The sequence below is a fragment of the Suricata suricatta genome, chromosome 12, assembly GCF_006229205.1.
Source record: "Suricata suricatta isolate VVHF042 chromosome 12, meerkat_22Aug2017_6uvM2_HiC, whole genome shotgun sequence".
NCBI lineage: Eukaryota > Metazoa > Chordata > Mammalia > Carnivora > Herpestidae > Suricata > Suricata suricatta.
The window spans coordinates 57,814,168-57,840,735 of NC_043711.1; the positions used below are offsets into that span (position 1 = coordinate 57,814,168).

The following is a 26,568-nucleotide window of genomic DNA, read 5'->3' on the forward strand; positions in this document are numbered from 1 at the left end:
TTTTTTTAAATAAAGAATAAGATAAGGGAAAAATATCTGGATGGTAAGGGTTGATCTAATCACAGCAGTGCTTAAATGTTGGTCTTTCCCAGACTCCAGGGGGAAAAGGGAGAAAAGGAGGAAATAGGGAAGTAGAAAAGAGAAAACAAGGGAAAAATTATAAAAAAATAAAAATTAAAAATAATTAGGAATGAAAAAATTGAAAAAAAAAAAGTAAAAAAAAAATAGCATGAAAAGAAGAATCCAGCTCTCCAGCGCGGATGGACGTGGTTTGATGTAGGTAGGTCTGGTCTCAGGGGCTGGTCTCTGCAGCCCCGCCTTAGTGGATGCAGGGAGAAGAATGGTGGCACTGAAACCTCCCCGTGCCATGGGCGGGTCAAATTGTTTCAGTTTTCTAAGTTTTGCTAGGCCTTCAAATTCTAGTCCACTCACTTTACTGTTTCCGCCACCGTTAAAATAAAATAACTTTTGGCAGCCCGGCAGCTTTCTGGCCGGGACTGTGCAGGTGTATTGGAGAGCCAGCCCTTCCCTGGTTCCACCTGAGATCTGTGGGCTGCAGGGCCCACTGGAGAACAAGCCCGCTGAGGGGGTCGGACTTCTCTCCCTGCGCCCAGCAGCTGCAAATGGAGTTGGTGTCTCTGCTGAGCCACAGGCTGAGGTCTCCTTTCAGTCTCTCCTCTTCCCCAGTCTCTCCTCTTCGCCTCGGCTTTGTACCTCCCTGGAGGCCAGTTCTGCCCAGTGTCTTGCACACAGCGCAGCCGGCTTGCACGCAGCTCTCAAAATTCTGTGCCAACCTGCGTGGCCATCTCACACGCTGGAGGCCCTGCATGGTGCTGTGCAGCCTCTGGACCCTCACTCTCTGTGGCCCGGGGCTAAGTCTCTAGGCACTCTCTTTCCCAGCTCCGCTTTGAGCCAGCGCTCCCTCCTTCAGAGTCTCTGTTCCCAGTTCTCACTCACTCACTCTGGCATCGGTGAGGCTGATATTAATACGGGGTCAGTGCGCGCACCTCCACTCCTGGAGATCAGAAAGCTGTGGCTTTTAATTCCTTTCAGTTTGATGGTTGCGGGCGTGTGGAGGAGACAGTGTTCCCTTCTTCTCCGCCATCTTGCCACCTCCTCTGAACCAGTGATATTAAAACCCATTCTTTAAGAACTTGAATAAATTTATTCCAATCTTAGCCAGTTTGACTACACATAAAATGCTTTTCTTATGATTAATTTTCAGAAACGATCTATAACTTTTTAAAAATATACCCATTTAGGCTTTTTCCTATATTTTCCTCTTCTTTATTCTGAAACAACCATTTTACTTGAAAGCAAAAATTGTGTTTTGCATACTTCCTACATTTTATTTTATTTTATTTTATTTTTTTCTTTTATAGTTTATTGCCAAGTTGGTTTCCATTTAACACCCAGTGCTCATCCCAACAAGTGCCCTCCTCCATGTCCATCACCGCTTTTCCCCTCTCTCCCACCCCCATCAACCCTCAGTTTGTTTTCAGTATTTAGGAGTCTCTCATGGTTTGCCTCCCTCCCTTCCTTAACTATTTTTTTCCCTTCCTCTCCCCCATGGTCCTCTGTTAAGTTTCTCCTGTTCCACATATGAGTGAAAACATATGGTATCTGTCCTCTGCCTGACTTAATTCACTTAGCATGACACCCTTGAGTTCTATCCATGTTGCTATGAATGGCAAGATTTCATTCCTTCTCATTGCCATGCAGTATTCCATTGTATATATAAATCACATCTTCTTGATCCATTCATCAGTTGAAGGACATTTAGGCTCTTTCCATGATTTGGTGATTGTTGAAAGTGCCACTATGAACATTGGGGTACATGTGCCGCTATGCATCAGCACTCCTGTATCCCTTGGGTAAATCCCTACCAGTGCTATTGCTGGGTCATAGGGGAGTTTTATTGTTAATTTTTTGAGGAACCTCCACACTGTTTTCCAGAGCAGTTGCACCAGTTTACATTCCCACCAACTGTGTAGGAGGGTGACCACTTCTCCCCATCCTTGCCAGCATCTATAGTCTCCTGATTTGTTCATTTTAGCCACTCTGACTGGCGTGAGGTGGTATCTCAGTGTGGTTTTGATTTGTATCTCCCTGATGATGAGTGACACTGAGCATCGTTTCATGGGTCCGTTGGCCGTCTGGATGTCCTCTTTGGAGAAGTGTTTGTTCATGTATTCTGTCCATTTATTCACTGGATTATTTGTTTTTCAGATGTGGAGTTTATGAGTTCCTTGTAGATTTGGGATACTAGCCCTTTATGTGATATGTTATTTGCAACTATCTTTTTCTGTTCTGTTGGTTGCCTCTTAGTTTTGTTGATTGTTTCCTTGCCATGCAGAAGCTTTTTATCTTGATGAGGCCTAATAGTTCATTTCTGCTCTTTACTCCCTTGCCTTTGGAGAAGTGTCAAGTAAGAAATTGCTGCAGTTGAGGTCAAGGAGGTTTTTTCTCCTGCGTTCTCCTCTAGGGTTTTGATGGTTTCCTGTCTCACATTCAGGTCCTTCATCCATTTTGAGTTTATTTTTGTGTATGGTATAAGAAAGTGGTCTAGTTTCATTCTTTTGCATGTTGCTGTCCAGTTCTCCCACCATTTATTTAAAAATCTGTCTTTTATCGATTGGAACTCTTTCCTGCTTTGTCAAAGATTAATTGGCCATACATTTGTGGGCCCAGTTCTGGGTTCTCAATTCTATTCCATTGGTCTATGTGTCTGTTTTTGTGCCAATACCATACTGCCTTGATGATTACAGCTTTTTAGATTTTATTTTCTCATACTTAAAAAAGTAATCTCTGCCCAATGTGGGGCTCAAAATCACAACCCCAGGATCATGAGTTGCATGTTCCACTGACTGAGCCCACTGGGTCTCTGTATATTTCTTCTCAACCAAAAATGCATTCTACTTTCCTTACCTACTTTTCATACATGTTTGTTTTCTTTACTACTTATTTTAAGTGGTTTTAATTACATATATTGGTTAGAATTGAATGCTAAATTTCTAGTGAAAACTAAGACATAGCAATTGTGGGCTGTTACACTAGCATTCTGTGGATTGAAAAGTATATGACTACATTTTCTGATTTCTGGAAGTATGTTCTTCTATACAGTGCATTTTTCAATGTGGCACATAAAATATTTACTAACATACCCAAATATCTTCAGTTCCTCTATAATAAGAAACCTAAAGTAGATAATGTTCAGTAACTTGCCCCAGCCCGGTTCAACGGGAACCTGGAGAAGGGAACGGATGGGACAAGAGACACAAAGAATGAGAGCAAGACAGGAGGTCTGATCAAGCTCTAACGTTTAATCATGGCGGCTGATTATATAACGTGTGCAGGGGAAGAAGGAATGCAGAAGGGGGAAAAATGCTGGGGGAGGTACAAGGTCTAGGGGACCTGCCCAAGGTTAACAGACGATAATCTCAGTCCCTGAGGCCATCAGTTATCTAGGACTTGACCTTGACCGCTGCTTATCTTGCTGCAACATTCCACCAGAGTTCTTTTAATCCTTTCTTTGGCTCCCGGCAGCAACTGTTTCAATATTTTATCTTATTTGGAAATGATCTAGATAGTTAATGAATATCCATCACTTGGTTTAGTATAAGTTTAAGGTTTTAGGTTAACAAAAAGATTTTGGAAACTATTTTTAAGTAGATAGTAATTTTAAGCATAATTTTTACTGAAGAGTTTATAAACTTCTATATTATTTACATCTATGTAATTTACTTGTTCTTAATAATTATGTTTACATTAGTCATTAAGATTTCATTGAGATTTTAAACAGCCAAACAACCATCACATTAAGCTATCTTTCTTGCTGACAAATTCTGTAAAAGATGCCATGAGCTTATATGACTTTTAGTAAATTCATCTAGAATAAAAATATTATATTTAGTCCTGATAACTGTAAAGACATGCCTATTTTAATTAGACTAACAAACTTAAACTAACTGTTATTTAGCTAAGATTATCCTAGATTACATGAATTTGAAAAACATTCGTTTCCACATTTCTGAGTATACTTGAGTTACATAAATGCTTATCATTCTTTTCATAATTGAAGTATAGTTGATGCACAATGTTAATTTAATTCTGATGTATAACATCATGATCAACAAAGTCTATATGTTAGGCTGTGCTCACCCAAATGTAGCTACCATCCATCATCATACAATGCTATTACAATACCAATGACTACATTTTCTATGTTGTATCTTTAATTACCGTACAGATGCTTGATTTTTGTTAGGCCAATTAAATAGAGTTCTTTACAATAAATTTTGGCAGTTCCATCTAGAGGTAGAAAAAAATATCACACATTTGTAACATACACATATAGATATACATAAACATATAGCTAGATACAAATAAAGATCTTAAAGACTTTAATTTTTTTAATGTTTATTTATTTTTTGAGAGAGAGAGACAGAGCACAAGTGGGAGAGGGACAGAGAGAAGGAGACACAGAATATGAACCAGGCTTCAGGCTCTGAGCTGTCAGCACAGAGCCTGACATGGGGCTACAACTCAGAATGAGAGATCCTGACCCAAGCCAAAGTCTGATGCTTAACCAACGGAGCCACCCAGGTGCCCCAATATAACTTTTAATTTAAAATTTTAGGGGCGCCTGGGTGGCTCCATCGGTTAAGCCTCCGACTTCGGCTCAGGTCAGATCTCACGTTCATGGGTTCAAGCCCCGCGTCAGGCTCTGTGCTGACAGCTAGCTCAGAGCCTGGAGCCTGCTTCCGGTTCTGTGTCTCCTTCTCTCTCTGCCCCTCCCCTTCTCATGCTCTGTCTCTCTCTGTATCAAAAATAAATAAAACATTTAAAAAAATAAAATTTTAGCCATGAAACAGGTTCTCTTAGAGCAGGCAGTTGGTTAGGTTCTAATGGGATGCCTGGAGGTCAGCAATGAGGAAGTCATAGCCAGCTATGAGGAAGGTTGGAGGCCTTTCCTGGCAGAAGTCAGGAAGCCATAAGAAGCCAAGTCAAACCAGACAGGCACAAGATGGTGGGTGGATCAAACTGAGAAGAAAAAGCGGGAAACCAAGCTTCCACTCACAAGTAATGAATATTCCACCCCCTGTCAATAAAAGATAGAATCCCAACCCCCAGAGCATGTAGCTCTGTCTTGAGCTTGCTTGCTCTATTCTGAGGGTGTACTTTTCACCTTAATAAACCTTCCCACTTGTGTGGCTCATCCACTGTATTGCACATCTGCCAGCCATCTGAGGGTATGCTGACATTTCTCAACTCCCTATACCATACTGGAATTCATAAATAACAATTCCATGATATGCTTTTGATGAAAAATTAGGATGTCCATATCACAGACAAAAACTATGCATTTCCACTCCACATTATTTGAAACAATCATCAGAAACATAAAATTGACACTAGAATTCAATAAAATAATTAACCCTTACTTTTACCAAGTTTTCTATAACATCCTCCCCATCCTATCTGTTATGGGGAACATAAAGGCATAAAAAACATGTCTGACTGTGGGAGCTTTCAATCTAGTTGGGACCCAAACAAGAAGGACCTACCAGAAGAACTTCAGATTGTGACACAAGACTTAAATAAGAGAGCAGGACATCAGAATAAATGGCATAAAACAGAATAGGACTGCTTATTCAGTGAGTGGGATAGACAGCGGGCACTGTGGGGGTCTTTTCAGAAGTGGCCAGATTTGAGCACAACTCTGATAAATCTTGAGTAGATAGAAAGGAGAAGAGGTATGTCAAAAACATAGAGGCAAGAGTCAAAGGGCACTCTCAAGAGGCAGCTCATACATGGCTTTGTTGGAGCCAGGGGTTCATGAGGCAAGTGACAGGAGAAGTTGGAAAAGTGAGTTGGGATGTCAGTGAAGGATTTTGGATGCAGGTCAGTGAATTTGGGTTCCACCACTTAGTGAATATGGAGTCATCAAAGGCCTGGAGGAAAGGAATAGATGTTGAAGCAGGTTTGGGGGAAGACTATGGTCATTCTGTCATAGCACAGAAGAGTGATGCAAAGGAAACATTTGGGAGGCAGGTGCTGTAGGTTTCACATGGAAAGGCACATCTTATGAGTAGTCTTCAGAACTCTGGAGCCATGGATTTTCTCTCTCATGTCTCAATGTGGTCACATTGATCCCCTTGCATCTTGAATTAGTAATGTTTCTTCTTTCTCTTGTATCATTAGTCTCCCAAGATATCATGCATGCTCTGGAGACAAAGTGACTGAATGTAAAAAGAGACTATAGGATAAGACAAATTATGCAGTAAGATTTTCCAGCTTCAGTTATTGACCTATTGCTGTTTTTCTTTTAAATGCAGGCTGTGGGTAAGATGATATGCTTCTAAATGAGGGTACTAGCATTTACCTCTGAGCCTCACCTCTGGCTAATTTTACACAATACTCAGTTTATAAGACAATTACAATTCACTGTTTCCCTAGTATAAGTCCTAGTGAGGAGAAAGCACTTAATGTCTCACTAAGGTATTGGCAAAATTGCAATTTCACCTTCCACCAAAGCAAGACACCTTGGGGAGACTTCTGGTTTTCATTTCTCTTTGCCTCTAACTCCAATTAGTTTGTAGCTTCTTCATATATCCCAGCTATATCTGCCCCTTTAGCCACTTTCTCAGCAAAAATATCAGGTCTGGTCACGTCCTGCCTCTTTTTTCCAGCAGACTTTACTGCTGTCATCTTGAACCCAACATTTTCTTCTCTATCTTTTTTACTTGTCTTATCTGACACCAGCCACCCAACACTGGGTTGAGTCCTCCCATTTTTCTCTGGCTTAATAGATCTTCTGATGTGTGTAGAATACTTCTTATGCCTAGAAATTGGGTGGTGATGGTTACCACATTTAGGAAAGAAGACTTAACACTACACATGGTTGGAGATGTGCAGTTAGCCCAGGAGCATAGACAAAAGAGAGGGATGGGCATGCTTAACAGCCTGCTTTAAACAATCTAAAAAAAAATTTTTTTTAATGGCTGTGAAGCTTAAAATAGGAGACCTGAATATTTTTATACAATTGTGTTGAAGATTGCTAGTTGGTCCCAGTTATTCACTTTTCTCCTTCAGGTTTACCTGGGCACATGGTCACTTTGAATAAAGACTATTTTCTTTGCAGAGGACACCCTGGGAACTTAGTATCATAAACTGGAATGGGTGCATCCTATAGCCAGAACACCTCTGCATGGTGTGGCCTGCCACTGTGCCCTCTGTTGGCTGAGGAGGGTCCCAGGCACATCAGAAGGGCTCCAACCTCACTGAGACCAGGTCAGGAAAACCTCATAATCCTGAGCATGGCATGAGCTCCACTCACTAGTCTCCTCTCGTTGCCCTTCACTCTGTGTGGAGTTTGCCATTTGCAGGCAGTTGTAATTTTCATGCATCCTTGGTGCCCCACTCCTTTTCCTACCCTGTTTCCCCAGAGCCTTGCTTTTATCCTGCCTCTTCCCCATCAGTCATGTTGCCCCATATCCTCACATTCTTTAAACTGGAGTCCCTACAGAATATATACACCTACACCTTCATCATGCTAGATCACAGTGCAGCTCATTTCATCATTTTGATACACTGTTGTGCTGGTAAGACTTCCCCTTCTGCATCAGAGCTGAAAGGATGGAATTGAGGGTGGAGAAGCCTCATTAACAAGGTCAAAAAGGGAGACAGTCCAGGTCCAGCATAGCGCACTCTATCCTTTAGCCAACACAAACAATGTTTGCTGGATTCTAGGCATGGGGGTGGGGGGCAAAGAAAAAAAAAATCCTTGCTCACAGGAGCTGAAAAACTAGCAGAAGTTTAGTAAATAATCAGTAGTGATTATCAAAGTAAAGAGTGATACAAGATTGGATAGAAGTGAATATAAGTGTCCTAGGATGACAGAGGAAAGGGAGCAAACACATGGCTAGGGGGAGACTGAAAGGTAACCAGGGGGTTTGCAAAGCCTCTGAAAAAAGACAGCCTGTAATCTGTTTCATTTTCAGAGAATTTGGATGGCCTTGCCGACCTAAAGACTAGATGAGAATGGATTAGGGGTGAGGGTGGGGAACTAGAAAAGTGCCAGTGCTAGGCCTAGAAGGAAGGACCTGCTAAATAGTTTCAACAAGGAGACCTTGAAGTGCTTTAGGCAGAAGAGGGACAACACAGGCATACGTTTTAGAAAGCACATCTGGTTGCTATACACAAATGACAAGCACAAAATGCAGACAATGGTCTTTAGTGCTTTAGCAATCCTCAGGAGGCATCCAGAGGGCCTGACCCAAGAAGAAGACGTGGCTGGGATTTGAAAGTGAGAGAGGGAGATAGAGATGGGGGGAGAGAGAGATAGAGAGAAAGAGAGAGAGAGAGAGAGACAGAGAGAGAAGATACACAGAAATCTGTAGGACTCGCAACTGAGTCAATGTGAGGAGGAAATGGAAGGGCTGTGACCTTCACCAACATGGGGAATCCACAAGAAGAAACATATTGTAGGAGAAAAATAACCATTTCAGCATGAGACTTGTTGACTGGTTGAATTTGAACAGCTTGTAGGTTATGGAAATGGAATATCCAGTTGACAGTTTGATGTTTGGGGTTTTAAGAGAGGAAGAACCAGACTGAGAGCAGAGAAGAAATACTAAGGACTACTATACAATCAGCACAAGGTTGGTGACTTAAGACAGGATGGGGGAAGCACCTAGAGACTAGGCAAAAAGATCAGGGAGCCAATCTAGGATCCTTATGAATGAAAATATTTAGGGATGAGGAAAAGAAGACCACAAGGGAGTGTGAGAAGCAACAGAGAAGCCAATGAACAGGTAAGATGTCCGTGTCAGGGCCCAGAATGCAGCTGGCTCATGCCCTGAAGCCACAAAGATAAGAAATGAAGACAATCCTCTTGATGTGGTGACCAGAAGGACAGTTGGGACTTTGAGAGCACTGCAGAAAAGAGGAAGAAGGGGGATGCAGCCTCAAGTCTTAGCTCAGCAGCGCCATGTAAGACATGTGCGTAGAAAGAACCCAGCGTAAAATGAGTAACTGTCATTGCTTAGGTCAAAGTCTTGGAGTCACCCTTTCTCTCCAACAACCCTTCTCCAATCTGGAGGCATGTTCTGTCTGTTGCACCATCCCATATACCACATATTCCGTATCTGGCCACTCCTCATTTTCTCCACCCTGGTCCAAGCCACCCTAACCTCTTAACCTAATTACTGCCATCACTTCTTAATGGTCTTCTTACTTCAAACTTTGCTCTTTCCCCTGACCTTGCGGCTAACCCAGTGACCAGAGCGATTTTAAGTCAGACCACAAGTTCCCTCTACTAAACTTAGTCTGAGTAGAAGCAAAGTCCTTACAAGGGGCAGCAAGGTCCTATGCCTCCCACCCATTTCTCACTTCTTTCTCGCCTCACACCACAATCCGTCCCTACCACTCTTCCTAGCCACAAAGAAACTCATCCTCTAGACTCAAGGCCTAGCCAGCTGTTCTCTGGTACTGCTGCCTGTCTCCCTCACTCACTCCTTTCTGGCCTTCACTTAAAATGTTCCTGTCACTCTGACTTTCCCTGGCCAACTTCTTGCACTCCTTAAGATTGTCCCTTATTTTGTATATTTCATTTAAGCTTTTAAATTGTATTCTGGCAGGTAAACTCCATGAGAGGCAGGGAATATATATATATATATATATTTCCCAATTCTCCCCACATTGTTACTGCTCCATTCTCAGCCTCTGGGACTATGCTTGGCCCTACTAGTATGTGCTCAATATATCACTTGATATATGATGGAAAGACAGGAACCATTAGTTTTATGTCTTCCGGTTTCCTCAACTGTGAATTTGGGGTAACAACTACTACCTGGGCTGCCTCCTCGGGTTTTTCCCAGAAGAGGATGCTGGAGCAAGCGAGGAGGTCCAACAGCCAAGCCTCACAGAAGACACTTAGCTGAAGGTGAGCTGCGGCTGGAGGCGGTGGAGGAACCCCCGCTCGCCCCACCTCAGCCGGCCCGCCCCAAACCGCCCCAATCCGCCCCAATCCGACACCCGCACGCCCCACCCACTCGGCCTCCACCCCGCCCCCGCAGCCCCGCCCGCTCGGACGAGGCCAGAGGCGGTCAGCGCTTGGAGGGCTAGGGGGCGGTGCCTGGAGGCTGCGGGAGCGCGGCATCTGGGCCTCCAGACACAAAGAACGGCCGGCAGGACGCAGGGTGGGTGCAGCTCGCGCGCCAGCGCCCTTAGCCCGCGCCACTGTGTCCCGAACGCGGGGGAGACCGGAGACACCGACCGCCCAGGTGAGCGGGGCTAGGTCGGGGTTGTGGGGACCGCTCCTCCGCCGCACGTGGGGCCAGCCCGGCTGCGAGTCCCCTAGGTGGGGCAACGGAGGAGAGAGGCGCTTGTCTCGTGGGCTGCGCCGCAGGCAGCGGCCATGTGGGAACGAGCTCTGGTCCCAGGCCCTGTGACTTTGGGCGGGGCGAGGTGGTGAGGAAAACCCTGCGGTAACCCCCGCCCTCGCCTCGGCACCTGGAACTGGCTTCTGCGCGGGTTCAGGGTTCTCCCTTCGCCTTCGGGTAAGTTTGACTTGCTGGCCGCCTCTTTCTGTCACCCTGGAAGGCTGGTGCAGGGGTCACTTTAAAAGAACAGGTCCCGAAGGAATCCCGCTGTTCGACCAAACCTTTGAAACCCAGGTCCTACAGTCGCGGCGGTTCCTGCAGTGTGCGTCGTCCTCGGAACGAGTGTGCAGCTGTCTGACCCCTCTCTTGAAGTGGACGCTAACCGTCTGGCGTGCGATCCAGCGTCGGGTGAGGGCGGTGGCCCTCACTGGTGACGCGGAGGTTAAAGGGTGTAGCGAGAGCCGCGGCCGCAGTGGCCAGCTGCGGCACTGACTTCCCTCCTCCGACGCGCGGCTGTCCGGTACCAGGGCCGATGGATCGCCCACAGCGCCGCCGTGTCCCTCAGCCTCACCCTTCACCTTTAGAGCTCGAAGCCTCGTTCCTCTGAGCAGGCCACGTCCTCCACAGAATGGTCTTTAGATGAGATCCCATCCTTCGATATAGAAAGTTTTTAGGATGTACCTGTCTTTTGTTGTGTCGTGAGTTTGCGCTTGGGAAAATGGTTTGAAATAACACTCCACTCTCAGGGACTATAAAGTCTGTTGGAAATTTTCTGTGTTGTACCAATTGTTGACAGGACCGTCCCTTTCCTCCCATTGGTGGGCTCGGTCACAAATCCCATCTCTTCTGGTGTTTCACACTCGAATCGTGCCCTGGAGACTTAGGCCAAGCGGTGCAACAGTGGGGGGTGGGGGTGGGGTCCAAAGAAAGAACTGTGAAGATGGAAGGCTTGGAGAAGGTCAAGTGATGCTCAAGGTTACACCGCCAGCACTGTCAGCAGGAGGGAAGGATTACGGGTGACCAAGAGTTTTTCCTAAAGGCCTTTACCACGTTTTCAACATTGGACTTTTCAAAGCAGAAAATTAAAAAAAAAAAAAGTCAGTTAAAGTTTGTTAAATAGAACACTAAGCAACCTCACAGTTTTATGAACTGCGTGCAAGAGTATGTATCTTAAAAGAAAAATGTTAAGGCAAAGAAGCAGCGTACCACTGTGCTCTGCCTCTTCTGCTTGACTTACACATCATCTGTTAGTGGTTTAACTTATTACAGTTTTTGAACTAGTCTGTACTGGCAAATAGAAGTGGGTCTTGAAATATATATATATATATATATATATATAGTTCAGATTCAGTAAAAAATAGAGGATAATCATTTTTGCAGAATGAGAAAATAACAAGCCTTCTCTGAAGAACCTGAACTTCAATAACATTTAACACCATCATATTAGAAAAAGAACATCTTACAAAGGAATAGTTAGGGTTTCAACATTTTTTAAGTTGAGGACTTTATGTAAACTTTGCTGGAATGCTGCTTTTCTTTAACTCGTATTTATTTCCTTACATTGTGGTTTGCAGGGCTGCTCAGAGGTGACTTAACTGACACAGTCATTTGCCAACAGTGTGTTGAAATCCCTTAGTGTTAGTGTGTCTTTTGTTCTGCTACTTAGTCCTTATGAACATATGGTGGTGGAAAGTAGAATAACAGTAGAGTTGCAAAATTCTAACTAAGTATTCAAAATATTCAGATTCTGCCCTTTTATGGACTTTAAGTGCTGGTTGTGGAGGGTCATTTTTTGGGGGGGAAGATGGAACATGTGGCATTTGAGATTTGGGCATGTGAGAGGAGAGATCCCTCTTACCATATTCTTTCTACTTTGGACACTTACCTTTGGATTTTACCATGAACAGGTGTCTGCTAGATATCTCTCTCCCTCCTTGGCTGAAGAAAGGTCTATAATAAGGAAGCAAAAACAGTTTCCTGGCCTCTCATTTTGAACTGTACGTTTCAGAGGGGTAGTCAGGGGGCATTGTGTGGCTCCTGACTAGAGGGAGCAGTGCCCTCTGACTTAGAAGGGCAACACCAGGACCACATCCACTTTGCAAAAGGTTGAGTGGCAGTGGCTCTAACTGAACTTTAGATTTGGGTTTAACTCAGTCTTTGGCATTAAGTACACATTAAGAATTCAGGCTCAAGGCCATATATTTGGTTAATCACAAGCAGGAGGCCAAAACTTTGGGTCAGACTCTACCTGGAGCTATTTGGAGGGCAGCAGTAGCAGAAGGCTTTCCATTTCCCATCCTTTGGTTAACCTTGAAGCTCCTGGTGAGATTTCTCCACTGAAGAATTCTAAATGTTGTTGTTGTTGTTCTGTGAACCCAGGAGTCGTTTGGGTGGTGTTCTGTGTTTTTAGCATCTTGATGAAGGTTAGAGCATGCAGCTGGTACTGCCTAGCTGTACTCCTCTGTCTTTCTCAACCCTGGACTGTCCTTCCTTAAACTTTAAGAGATAATGACTTCTTGTACATAGTCTCCCTTGAGTTGAAATCTTTGGTTTCTCAAATAAACCAGCATCCTCCAGGTAATTCTAATACACTCAAATTTGAGAAATACTCTTATATATCAGCTTTTGTGCATTGACTTGCTTTGTATTTCATGAGAGGAAACTGGCAGATCCTTTTATGATGTGACAGAGACTCTTATATCCCAGTTATTTTATTTTGGGATCTGCTTTGTTTAATAAGTTAAGATTTTGGTGTTGGAACTTCTCAAAGTGGTTGTTTATTGTTACTGTTAAAGATCTGAAAGAAAGTCTGTCTTCTCATTGTCTAGTGTTTTCACTGAAGTGAAAAATTTTACATTTGTGCATGCCTATCAGTTGGAATGTTTTTAGCTACCAGTGATAGAAAATCCAACTCATGTGGATGGAACTAAGTGAAATAAGTCTGTCAGAAAAAGACAGATATCACTCATATGTGGAATTTGAGAAACTTAACAGAAGACCATAGAGGAAAGGAAGGAAAAATAAGTTACAGAGAGGAAGGCAAATCATAAGAGATTCTTAAATACAGAGAACAAACCTACGGTTGATCGGGAGGGGGGAGTTTGGGGGAGTGGAGAAAATGGGTGATGGGCATTGAGGAAGTTACTTGTTGGGATGAGTACTAGGAGTTGTATGTAAGTGATGAATCACTGGAATCTACTCCCGAAGCCAAGACTACACTGTATACTCTGTATGTTAGCTAACTTGACAATAAATTACTTTAAAAAAAAGAAAAGAAAAGAAAACCCAACTCAGTCTTGGCTTTAACAGATAGAGAAGTCCTGGAAGGAAAGTATGGGACTTCACGATAGGTTATTCCAGTGGCTGAACCATCATTTGGGGGCCCAGGTTGCTCCTCTTTCACCCATGTTGGCAGTGGCTATTTCACATCTTGAGGAAAGGGAGGTTGGTTTCTGTGTCTCTTCAAGAATGAGGAGTAACGCATTCAGTAGCCTTCTGGACCATAGAACCAGTCACCATCTGGAAGGGGGCCTCCCACCTTGGTCTGTGACAGGCCTCACACTTCCCTGCTCCTACTCGATGGAGGCAGGGTTCAAGGGGGCCATGGCAGGGGAGGCTTTGAGTACCTGATCACTGGAGGGCTAGTATAGCTCACTGTACAGGTGGAGTATGTTCTCTGGGCCTTCTGCATTACTTGTTCATTGGTCATGCTGATGTCAGAAATGGAGCACTGGTCTTTTGGTGATTTGATTTTAAATTGAGCTCTGTGTGCCAGCTCTGTTCTCTGCTCTTGGTAAATTCTTCCTTGTAGTGCTCACAGCATTCTGCTGAACAGGGGGATGTTCTTGTCCCCATCCAGAAGACAGGGGCTTGCTACCCACTATGCTCAGAATCACTTGGCACTGAAGGGTGCATAGGGATCTAGATAGGCTCTCTGCAGATTTCTTGCTTTGAGGCATGTGAGATTTCCACCATATGTCACTGCCTCAGCAATGAGATCATTTCTGTACATGAAAAAGAAAGAAGTTTTCAGTGCTGATAAAAAACTGTAACTTACACAATCTGTTTAGATATGTGAGGTGAGGGGAGAGTAAGGGAATTAGCAAGTCAAATTCCATTTGTAAGCAAGAGTGTGCTTTGCATTGGTGGACACCATATGTGTGCATGTTCATGGAAATAAATTTAAAAATTTGAGTCTGATGTTGGGATTGGGACTTTAGTCACTGTGTGGTTTTGCCAGGGCAACTTCCTAGGAGTGCCATTCACACCAGGGGCCTGTGGAGTCTCCCTCAGGGTCACAGATGGCATCAAACTATAAATATAAAAACCAACATGAAGTAATATAATAAAGCATTCACTGATTTAGAATTTAGTGTAAGGGTGTAGGAATTTTGTAAATAGTTATACATTATTTAAAAATCAAAAGGGTAATTTGCTCTGTCAGACTTTAACAACTGGTTGCCATGGCCCAGGGAGAGCTCAAGGTATCCAGAATGTCTTTACCTGCCCTGGCTATACTTAGGTGGCCTGAGGAGGGAGGGGCTAGGACTGCTGGTGCATGTGGCCTCCAGGCTTCTGGCTGTGTTCATTAATATGGACAAAACTGGACAAGACAGGGCAGCACCACCAAGTCCCCAGCTGTGGAGAGACTGCAGAACAGATGAGCCCCCTCCTGGCATACTTGGGGTATTCGTGTCCCCATGTGGATGGGGAATAAAATGAGAGCTCATTGTTCCCATAACAGGAAGGGTAGGGCTTTCTGCCCCAAGGAAGCTAATTCCTAAGGGCCAGCTGCAGCTCAGCCAGTTAGTTCCCTGGGTTCAGGTGACTGCTTTTGTGGCCAAACTTCACTGAGGTCACCACTCCCCAGGGACCTAAATGAAGGAAAGTAATGGTGAGTTTGCCTCCTGACTTGCCCAATTTCTAAACTCCACGATCTGCATTAGTGGCCTGTTTGTAAGAACATAAGTGCCAGTAGCACTTCTGGGAAAACTGCTTCAAACAGGATGTTTGCAGGGGTCCTTCTTAATTCAAACTTAGCCAGGCTCGCTTTGTAGCAAAAGTGTGGCTTTAAAATTAAGCAGTTCTTGGCACATTTTAAATTCTTTCTGAATTATTTCAAAATTGTACATATAAAGTAAAACTTTGATGTTATAGATTTTACTACTTAAAATTCTCATAATTCAAATTCTTTTTTAAAAAATGTTTATTTATTTTGGGGGAGAGAGAGAGAGAGAGCATGCATGTGAGCATGGTAGGGGCAGAGAAAGAGGGAGAGAGAGAGAATCTCAAGCAATCTCTGCACTCTTAGCACAAAGTTTGATGCAGCCCTTGACCTCAAGAACCTGAGATCATGACCTGAGCCGAAATCAAGAGTTAGATGCTTGACCTACTGAGCCACTCAGGCGCCCCATTATAGATCAAATTCTTAGAAAAGATAACTGCCCTGCTTTGGATGCCATTCTAACTAAGTGATGAAAATTAAAGATCACCTGTAAAGAGACAGTATGTGCCTCCTGATGAGATGTACTGAAAGAACAGTACCTCACCCACCTCGCCCTTGGGGTATTCCCACCATAACCTGACTCTCTCTGTGTGGTGTTCTACAGAGTAAATAACTGGCCTCTATACTCTTCAGTTATTTTAAGGTCAAAACACATAAAGACTGAGCAACCATTCTAGTTGAGAGAGGACTAAGGGACTTGACACCTGTATACACTTCTTGATTGGAGTCAGGAAGTGGGCAGGAGAGCTAACAAGGACATTATTGGGAAAATAGACAAAATTTGAATGTGAGTGATGATTTAGACAGTAGTAGTATATAAGTGATACATTTCTTGAATTTGATTATTGTACTTGTCACTATGTACTTCAGTTTAGTAAGTGCAATATGAAATAACCTGAGGAAGGAGAGACAGAGTTGGAGAGAGAAAATGATACAGTGGGTGTGATAAATTGGACAAAGTAAAAATAGTTCATTGGTGAAGCTCCAGGCATAAAGGGTATTTGAGAATTCTTTTACTGTTCTTGTTATTTTTCTGTAAATTTGAAATTCTGTCAGAATGGATAGTTACAAAAACAGATGTCTACCCTGTATACACTGCAATGTAAATACCTCACTTTAATTTTTCATGTTACAATGTCTCTGCCTTTTGCAGTCAACCCTGTCTTAGAATTGTGTTAGGTTTTGACAGCAGTTTTTCTTTTTTAGTCATTGTTCTTAGAATCAGTGGCATCTTGGAATTTGATGAACTATGGTATATTCTCTGGCTTTGTTGTCTGAAGAGGCAGGAAAAAAAAGACAATCCTTCCGGTAGTTTCGTGTGACAGCTTTCCTTTCCTTCATGCTTCACACTAGACCAGACAGACATCCAGCTGCCTTTACTCATTTTCCCTCCATGCCTCATTGATATTTCAAACTCAACACAGTCCAGGCTAGATTTCTGTCTTCACCTCTACCACTTTAAACTGCTCTTTCTTTGTTTCCTGTTTCAGGGAGCAGAAACCTAATTTTCAGACAGTGATGGCCCAGGAATGACCCCATGGGAAGAACATAGAAAACTATTCCCTTTGTATGAGTGAGATGGGTTGATGTAAGGCCCTCACCCAGTCTCACCTCAGGACAGATAGTAGTTTTAGTGCTGCCCATTTCTTGAATATCTTTGGGCTCCAAATGTCCGTGCCTCACTTTGCCCATATTTTAAAATTTATTTTTTTAAATAGTTTATTACCAAGTTGGTTTTCATATAACACCCAGTGCTCTTCCTTGCAAGTGCCTCCCTCCACGACAATCACCCCCTTCCCCTCCCCTCCTCCCTCTTCAGCCCTCAGTTTGTTCTCAGCATTAAAAAGTCTCTCATGATTTGCCTCTCTCTCCCCAACTCTTTTTCCCCCATTCCTCTTCCCATGGTCCTCTATTAGGTTTCTCCTGTTAGACATATGAGTGAAAACAAGTGGTATCTTTCCTTCTCTGCCTGACTTACTTCGCTTAGCAAGACTCCCTCCAGGTCCATCCATTTTGTTACAGATGGCCCTATTTCATTCTTTCTCATTGCCATGTAGTAGTGAAAACGGCTTTCCCAAGTCTGTTAAGATAATGGACAAGACAACTTAAAGTACCATAAAAGTCCAAAATTCGGTGACTTAAAATGAGAGAACTTTTTAATAAGACTCTTATACTAGAATCATTCAAATAGCTTATATCTGTTAAGCAGATGACCCTGAGCTCATGTGTCAGTGAGGGACAGACTTGTGGCAGGACTACTGCTTCTTGACTCCTAGCACTTGCTCCTGGATTTCTTTCCTGCTCTGGGTCCAGTTCTTGAGTGGGGGAGTCAGGCTGGGGTTGATTTATACACTGGATGCTCACAGGGACCACTAGTCACAGGCATGTTTCATAGAACTTGTTGTGGCCCTGTGTTCCCAAGCTCTTCTCTGCACTGGGGCCACCGGTCCCAGCAGTGTTGGAAACCTCTGTGTCAATACATCACGTTTCATTAGCTCTTAAGCCCCATGTGTGTCAGACCTAGAAATGGTTCCATCCCAAGGCTGGCTGGTTGCATCAGCCCAGGACTATAACATTTTATTTTAGCTTATTTTGTTTGGCATGAACTTTAAGCAACTAGAATAGTAAAATATGGTGGTTTCCTCATGGCCTGGTTTCTCAGACTGCTGTGTTTCATTTACATTAAAGATGATTAGTTCTTAGCAATTCTGAATCTGTTTTTATGGCCATTGAGTTCTTGCTGTTGACATTTTCCTTCACAGCAGGCTCATTCCTTAGAAGTAGAAACCCAAAATATTCAATCTGCTGTTGGATTCTGTGGACTTTTAAATATGTGTAAAGAACAAGGAAGATCAACATGTGCCTTTAGCTCTTAACTGCCTGGCTGGAATTTCAGATGTGAAAGTTAGGACAATAATGAGTTGGGGAGGACTATTATGGTTTTCTAAATAAATGTTATCAGCTGTGTTATTTTATTCTCTTCCTTTTTTTGTTTGTTAATTTTGAGAGCAAGAGAAAGTGCACATGCATATTCAGGGGAGGGATGGAGAGAGAGGAAGACTCTCAAGCAGGCTCCATATTCATTCCCCAACACTGGGCTAAATCTCACAAACTCTGAGATCGTGACCTGAGCCGAAATCAAGAGTTGGATGCTCAACTGACTGAGCCATTCAGATGCCCCTCTCTTATTTTCTTGTTTAGGCAACATGAAACAAAGATTACACTCTGGTTCTGGTGAAGAGAAGGTGTCTCACTGTTTCATAGCAGATGAATAGAAATGGATTGGGACGTGGAATGTTTGGTTGAAGAAGTATTGCTTTGTAATTTGGGGGACTATTCAAGTTAATGTTCTTTCCTTGTAATTAGGTTTACTAATATAAAATTTTTGTATAACATTAGGACTTTCTGGTTTGGTTTAGAGATGGAGGAGACATTTTCCAATATATTCTGGACATGGAAAAACTTTCTTTTAAATACTCAAATTATTTTGTATGTTTGGATGTTATTAGTAGGCATGAGGCAAAGTGTAAAGGTTGGTAATTCTTTTTTTAAATTTTTTTATTTTATACTTTATTGTCCAGTTGGTTTCCATATAATAAAGGTTGGTAGTTCTAACTGGAGTTAGACCTCAGTGTGTGTTCATTTACCAGTTCTGTGACTTTGGGCAAATTACTTTACCTATCTGTGCCTCAGTATCCTCAACTTTAATATGGGGATGATGATGGTGCCTCTCTCACAGGGCTAATAAATTCCCAAGTACTTAGGAATGTGCCATTATATGATGAGCTCAAGAAATACTATATTTCTATTATGAAAAGGTCATTTAGCAAAAGTGAGGACCTTACTGAGGGGTCAAAGGTAGATACCTCTTTCCAGTAGCTTTGACTGTGTAGAGAGAAGACACCAGGACTTATACAGCTGAATTAGAGTGTTAAAAAAATCTCCTAGTGCTTTTTTTATTTTTATTTTTCTCCCTCAACTTTTAAGGTCACTTGACTGAAATAAAAGTAAATAGCAACAATTGTCCCCAAAAAAGAGACATCATAATGGCAAAATATGTAAACACTTGAAAAAATAATGAATTAGATATTTAAAGGAAGTGAATGCATTAACCAAGACCTTATTACTCCAGGTTCTGTATGCAGTATATATTTTGTGGAATTGAAACGTGAATGTATGCCAAAGAAGTTCGTCTAATAGGTACTTCTTGGTTGAGTCCCAACTAGATTGATAGCTCCCACAGTCAGACATGTTTTTTATGTTCCCCATAACAGAAAGCTTGGCAAAAGTAAGGGTTAATTATTTTATTGAATTCTAGTGTCAATTTTATGTTTCTGATGATTGTTTCAAATAATGTGGAGTGGAAATGCATAGTTTTTGTCTGTGATATTGACATCCTAATTTTTCGTCAATAGCATATCATGGAATTGTTATCTATGAATTCCAGTATGGTATAGGGAGTTGAGAAATGTCAGCATACCCTCAGATGGCTGGGCTTTGGCAGATGGCCGCAGAATACTGCATTTGTTTTATGATATTGTTAGTTTACATTTGTTTTCTATGGTTATTTCAATTAACAATGACCATAGTAATCACATGATTTAATGGGGAACTTTATAATGTACTTTTACCCTTTAATGGAAAGATTTGACACTTTCACGTTGTTCGAACATTCTCTGGGAGTCATGGCTAAGTGCTGACCTCAGCACATTTAGAAAATACTTCCAGGGGAGCCTGGGTGGCTCAGTCATGATCTCATGGTTCGTGGATCTCCTGGTTTGTGGGTTCAAGCCCCCATTGGGTTCTGTGCTGACAGCTCAGAGCCTGGAGCCTGTTTTCGATTCTGTGTCTTCTCTCTCTCTGCCCCTCCCCCACTTGGACTCTGTCTGTCTTTGTCTCAAAAATAAATAAACTATAAAAAAAAAAAGAAAATACTTTCACTTGTGGATGTTGTTACTTCATTACCTTTGGTAAGTGTTGACAATCCACATATGCCCAGTTTAACTCAGTCTGAATATGTCTGACCCTTCCAGTAAATTCTCTTTTCTTCATTTAACTAGAATTTATTATTTGGGGATAATTTTAAATTTATAGGATAGTTGCAAAGATAATACAGAATTCCCATATACCTCTCACCCATTTCCCTTCATGTTAAAATCTCACACAACCATGGTTCAAAGATCAGAATCAGGTAATTAGCTGCTAATGACACTACTGTTAGCTAAATTCCACATTTCATTTGAACTTCAGCAGTGTTTCCACTGCTGTCCTTTTTCTCTTCCAAGATCCCAACCAGAATCTCAAATGGCATTTAGTCATCAGGTCACCTCAGTCTCTTCCAGTCTGTGAGAGTTTCTCAGACTTACCTTGTTTTTCATGATCCTGACATTGTGAGGAGCACAGATCAGATATTTCATAGAATGCCCCTCATTTTGATGTTTTCTAATGATTCTGACTGGTTTTATCGGTCTTGGGGAAAAATACACAGAGGTGAAATGCACTACTCATAGCATCATATCCAGAGGTACCTGACATTCCCTGAACATTAATGGTGATGTTAATCTTGATCATTTAGTTCCGATGGTGTCTGCCAGATCTCTCCAAAGTTTAAATTTTCTCTTTCCATATTCTGATCTTCAGAAGAAAGTTACTAAATTTGGTCTATACTTATGAAGGAGAGGATTAAGTTCTACCTCCTAGAGAGGAGAGGATCTACATTTATTTCTTTATTTACTCAGTCATTTATTTATATCAGTGTGGACTCATGTATATTTATTTTATACTCTCAGTTATAATCCAGTGCTGCATTATTTATTTTATTATTCAAATTTTCCCAGCTTTGAATATTGGGAGCTCTTTCAGATTGCCTTCTGTGTCTCTTTCACATGCCCAGGCTCAGCTAATACTTTCTCTATCTCAGCCCTAGTATCGGTCATGTTTCTGAGGAGCCCTGGGTCCTTTCACTGGAAAATGGTGTTTAGAAACCAAGATCTGGATGAAACGGTGTTTGCTGCTATTGGGGATATTACTGCTTCTTGGCTCATAGCATAGGTTTAGGAAATGTATATAAATATATTGATTCCATTTATATACACATAGTTACAAAATCTCTATTATCTATCATCTATATATCTCTTTGTCTATGTATTAAATTGATCATGAGTCTACTGATGTCTCCAGCTTGAATCCAACACCACAAGCTTCATACTAGCATTTTATCCTGCTTCTTTGTAACTTCTTTCTTTGATGGTAAGAAATCTGGCTCCTATTATCTACATTTATTTATTTACTTATTGGGTCAACTCTAGTATCGATGCAAATTACTTTCAGAATTATTAACCCATATACTTGTGAGAAATAATTTATAAGATAGAATACAGCATTATATACAGTTCTTTGGGGTTGCAGTTTCCAGTCAAAATATTAGTTTTCAAGGCTTTGGGCTATCTCTTTTTTTTCCTTATCCCCTTCAGTGAGGTTATATCATACATTTGCAATACAGTTAGATTCATTTGTTACAGTCTGCTTTCCATGTTGGGTCCTCCACATCCTCCTCAATCTCTTTTTTTTAAGTTTATATTTTATTTATTTTGAGAGAAAAAGAGCACACAGGAGGGGCAGAGAGAGAGGGAGAAAAAGAGAATCCTAAGCAGGTTGTGCATCATCAGCAGGGATCTTGAGGTGGGACTCAGACTCACAAATCATGAGATCATGAGCGGAGCCAAAATCAAGAGTAGAACACTTAACCAACTGAGCCACCCAGGTACTCTGCTAGTTGATTATTTTTTAATTTGCATACAGTAAAATTTATGCTGTACAAAATTGACAAATATATATTACATATCTACCATTCCCGTGCCATACATAATCGTTACACCACCCTAAAAGTTCCTCCATGAATCCTCTTGGCAGTTGACTGCTCCCACCTTCCCCAACCTCTTGCAACTATTGACCTGTTTTCTATCCCTACAGTTTTTCTTTTTCCAAAATATCATATGAATGAAATAATATAACATGGAAGCTTTGGGATTTGGCTTCTGCAAAATGAGTCTAAGATTCATCCATGTTGTTGCATGTATCAATAGCTCATTCCTTTTAATTGTTAAATAGTATTCCATTGTATGAATGTTCCAGTTTCTTTATCCATTTACCTGTTAAAGGATACCTTGGTTACTTCCAGTTTTTGGTGATTATGGGTAGAGCCACCATAAACATTTCCATACAAATTTTTTGTTGTTGTTGTTTGAGCATAAGTTTTTTATCTACTTTGATAAATAACTATGAGTGGGGTTGCTGGATTGTGTGGTAAGTCTCTGTTTAACTATGTACAATGTTGCCAAACTACTTTCTAAATTACTGTTCCATTTTGTATTCCTCACCAGCAATAAATATGTTTCTGTTCCTCTGCACCCCTGTCAACAGTTGGTGGTGTTAGTTTACTTTATTTTAGCCATTATAATAGGGTCTATTTTCTTTTTGAAGGCAGACTTGTTTTGGTAAAAATACTAGGTGCCATTAAATTCAGCTAGCTAGAAGTAGTCAAATGAGGGTTTTCATAGTGTTAAATTAAGTAAATAAAGAGGCCATTAGATTGAGGTGTTTCTAATGCCCTAACAATCTACACAAACAAACCAAAACCTAAGCTAATAAATGCCTCAAGTTTAAGAAATCAAAATGTAAGGACAACTGTGGTAGGGTCCCCTCCCTAAGGAGAGAGAAAAAAAGGGAGAGAAAACTTCAAGGTAACCTGGCTATGTGCCTATGGTGACAACATCCCTCATGACCTTGTAAACTGAGACTTTACTTAATCAGAGTGCATGTTTATGTGTGTTACCGTATACAGGAGACAAAGAAATAGAAAATGAATTAAAAAAACGACTATGCCATGTGACATGTGGTACTCAGTTCTTTGGGAATGAACCCAACTGAGCCTTGCCAGCAGGATTAAGTTGCTTCCTGGAAAAAAAAAGACTCAGTGTCACAACTCTCTGTGTGAGAATCCTGCTACACAACCAATCACACATACACACACAAAAAAACCCACAAAAAAACCAACTAGGTTTTTCTGTTCTACTAATTTCAGGGTTCTCCACCCCCCCCCCCGCCCCATCACTAGTGTCTGCAATTTAATGTGTTCTTTGATTGGGATGTCATCACTGCAGTAATTTCAGGGTGTGCTTTTTTTTTTTAATTTTTTTAAATTTATTTTTGAAAGATAGAGAGAGCGCGAACAGGGGAGGGTCAGAAAGAGAGGGAGGTACAGAATCTGAAGCAGGCTCCAAGCTCTGAGCTAGCTGTCAGCACAGAGCCCGACGTGGGGCTTGAACCCACTAACCATGAGATCATGACCTGAGTTGAAGTCGGGTGCTCAACCGACTGAGCCACCCAGGCGCCCCTTCAGGGTGTTTTTAATGGACAAGTGTTTGTGTGTTGATGGAGTTCACAAGCTTGTCTGTTGATGTATACCATGGAGTGCTGAGGTGGGATGTTTCCCTTTAGTTAGGCTTTTGATTTTGTTCTGAGCATTTAGAGACTTTTAAGTAGCATTCTATGAAGAATTTCAGTCTTCTTGTTTTCCCTCTCAGTGGATAGAAAATGTGTGCACCTTCCTTTGTTCTCACAGCCCAGCCACTGCTTGCCACTGCCCAGTCACATTGCTCGTTGGGATGAGTGTGCAGTGGGGTCTCTGAGTAGAACTTCCTTACTGGCTTCCTCTGTTCCTCTGAGAGGTGGTGCCAGAGAGTCAGCCTTTGACACCAGTGTGCCAGACACATGTAATCCTGTCACATGCCCTCTGGTGTGAAAAACTCCTAAGTTGTTTTAATTTGGATTTCTGTGCCTATTAAACGTTTGTTTATTTTTTTAAATGAAAAGCAAGATTCTGCTCTTAGATCATCAGCCTCCTACCCTGGGTCTCTTGAGGACATTGTTCTTGGTGGAAGTGAGAATGCTGAAGCTAGCAGCAGCATGTGCCTTCTGCTGACTTCCCGGTCTGTCTTTGCTAATACTACATGAACAAGGTGCTTTCACAGTAATGTGCCAGTAACATCCACTGTTTCAGGTCCTCAGACATTTTAGAAAAGAAAACAAAGTTAGTGCTCATATGAATTCTCTTCTGGAATTTCTAGCATTTGGTAGAGAATCAGATGCTCCACCTGGCTAACTGATAAAGTTCTAGGTGCTTCTGTGGCCAGAAATAACATTTCTCAAATGATAAGAGTGTGGAAGCTCACATTCCCGGATGTGAGTTGCCCAACAGCATTCAGGAAAGAATCTGCTCTGCATGCCTCCCTGTTTGTTCTAGTGCCAAGCGCTCCCCTTTTTCTTCAAAGGAAATACATCTAGGTTATTAGTCTTCAGTGCCTTTTCATCTCTCTTGAGATCTGTCTGCATCCATATCTCCCTCTCCTTCATGGTAGCCTCCCCGAAGGAGGTAACTCATTTACCTCCTTTGGGTGCCGTGGGATGGAGGGGAGATTGGAGCCTTACAGCATTCCACACTGTTGTTGCTCAGATGGGAGAGAGGTTGAGACCCTTTTGGAAGTTAATGATCACAGGCCCTCAGAGGTAAACTGAAATTATTTTGTTCAATAAAACTAGGTATAGATACCCTAGCATTTATAAGCCTGCAGCAGGATAACTAACTGAAATTCAATACATATTTTATTATGTTTTTTCCATTTTAAGACAGCAGCCAAACCTTGGTGTTCCCTTGCCTTCAGAGAGGTTTTTGTTACAGGCTAAAGGTGGTAATTTCTGTAAAATGACCTCCCTTTAAAAAAAAAAAACGCATATGCTAAAAAAAAACTGTGTGTGTGTGTGTGTATACAATTCTGAGAGTTTGAACACATAAAGATTTGTAATTGTCACAACAGAGAGAATACAGAATAGTTGCATTATCCAAAAAACACTCTTGCTGCCCTTTGTAGTCTTAACTCCTGCCCACCTGTTTGCTGACCTTGTAGTTTTGCCTTTCCCAGAATGTAATATCAATGGAATCTTACAGCATGTAAACTTTCCAGACTGACTTTTCTCTAGGTATTTATCTGTGTTGTTGCTTGTATTAACAGTTTGTTCCTTTCTTGAAGATTAGCATTTCAAGTGAGGAATGGCCGTCAATCCATTCAACAGTTGGAGAACATTAAGATAATTTCCAGTTTTTGACATTTGTGGATGCGGCTGCTACAGGCATTTGTATATAGAGCTGTGTGAGCGTGTTTTCACTTTTCCTAGGGTAAATATTAGTGTGCAGAGTTGCTGAGTACTTGTTTAATTTGGAACTGCTTACTTTCTAGAATGGCCTTAACATTTTGCATTTCCAGCAATAATGTATGAGTATCTAATTTGTTATCCTTGCCAGTTCTTGGTATGGGAATTTCGTAAAAAATTTAATGTCAGGATCCTAACAGACATGTAGTGGTATCTCATTAGACTTTAAATTTGCATTCCCTTAATGGTGAATGGTGGTGAACATTTTTTTTTAATAGTTTATTGTCAAATTGGTTTCCATACAACACCCAGTGCTCTTCCCCACAAGTGCTCTCCTCCATCACCACCACCTCTTTTCCCCCCTCCCCCTTCCCCTTCAGTTCATTTTCAGTATTCAATAGTCTCTCAGGTTTAGTGTCCCTCTCTCTCCACAACTCTCTTTCCCTTTTCCCCTCCTCCTGGTCCTACATTAGGTTTCTCTTGTTCTCCTGTAAAACCTATGACTGCAAACATATGTTATCTGTCCTTCTCCGCCTGACTTATTTCGCTTAGCATGACACCCTTGAAGTCCATCCACTTTCCTACAAATGGCCAGATTTCATTCATTCTCATTGCCATGTAATACTCCATTGTATATATATATATATATATATACCACATCTTCTTGATCCACTCATCAGATGATGGACATTTAGGCTCTTTCCATTTTTGGCTATTGTTGACAGTGCTGCTATGAACATTGGGGTACATGTGCTCCTATGCATCAGCATTTCTGTATCCCTTGGGTAAATCCCTAGCAGTGCTATTGATGGGTCATAGGGGAGTTCTACTGATAGTTTTTTGAGGAACCTCCACACTGTTTTCCTGAGCGGCTACCCCAGTTTACATTCCCACCAACAGGGTAGGAGGATACCCGTCTCTCCACACCCTGGCCAGCATCTATAGTCTCTTGATTTGTTCATTTTAGCC

General features: G+C 41.9%; 1 protein-coding gene and 1 non-coding gene across 2 annotated transcripts in view; one reads left to right on the forward strand and one right to left on the reverse strand.

Moving 5' to 3' along the window:
• Positions 1–10,114: 10,114 nt before the first annotated feature.
• The window catches only part of NINL (ninein like), a 239,084-nt gene continuing 222,630 nt past the window's right edge, over positions 10,115–26,568 (forward strand). The window contains exon 1 of the mRNA XM_029918717.1: positions 10,115–10,286. The gene's annotated coding sequence lies outside the window, so the exon portion shown is untranslated. The remainder of the gene's footprint in view (positions 10,287–26,568) is intronic.
• On the reverse strand, positions 23,494–23,550 carry LOC115275592. The gene has a single exon (XR_003901653.1). It is a non-coding gene; the product is annotated as a small nucleolar RNA SNORD104 (small nucleolar RNA).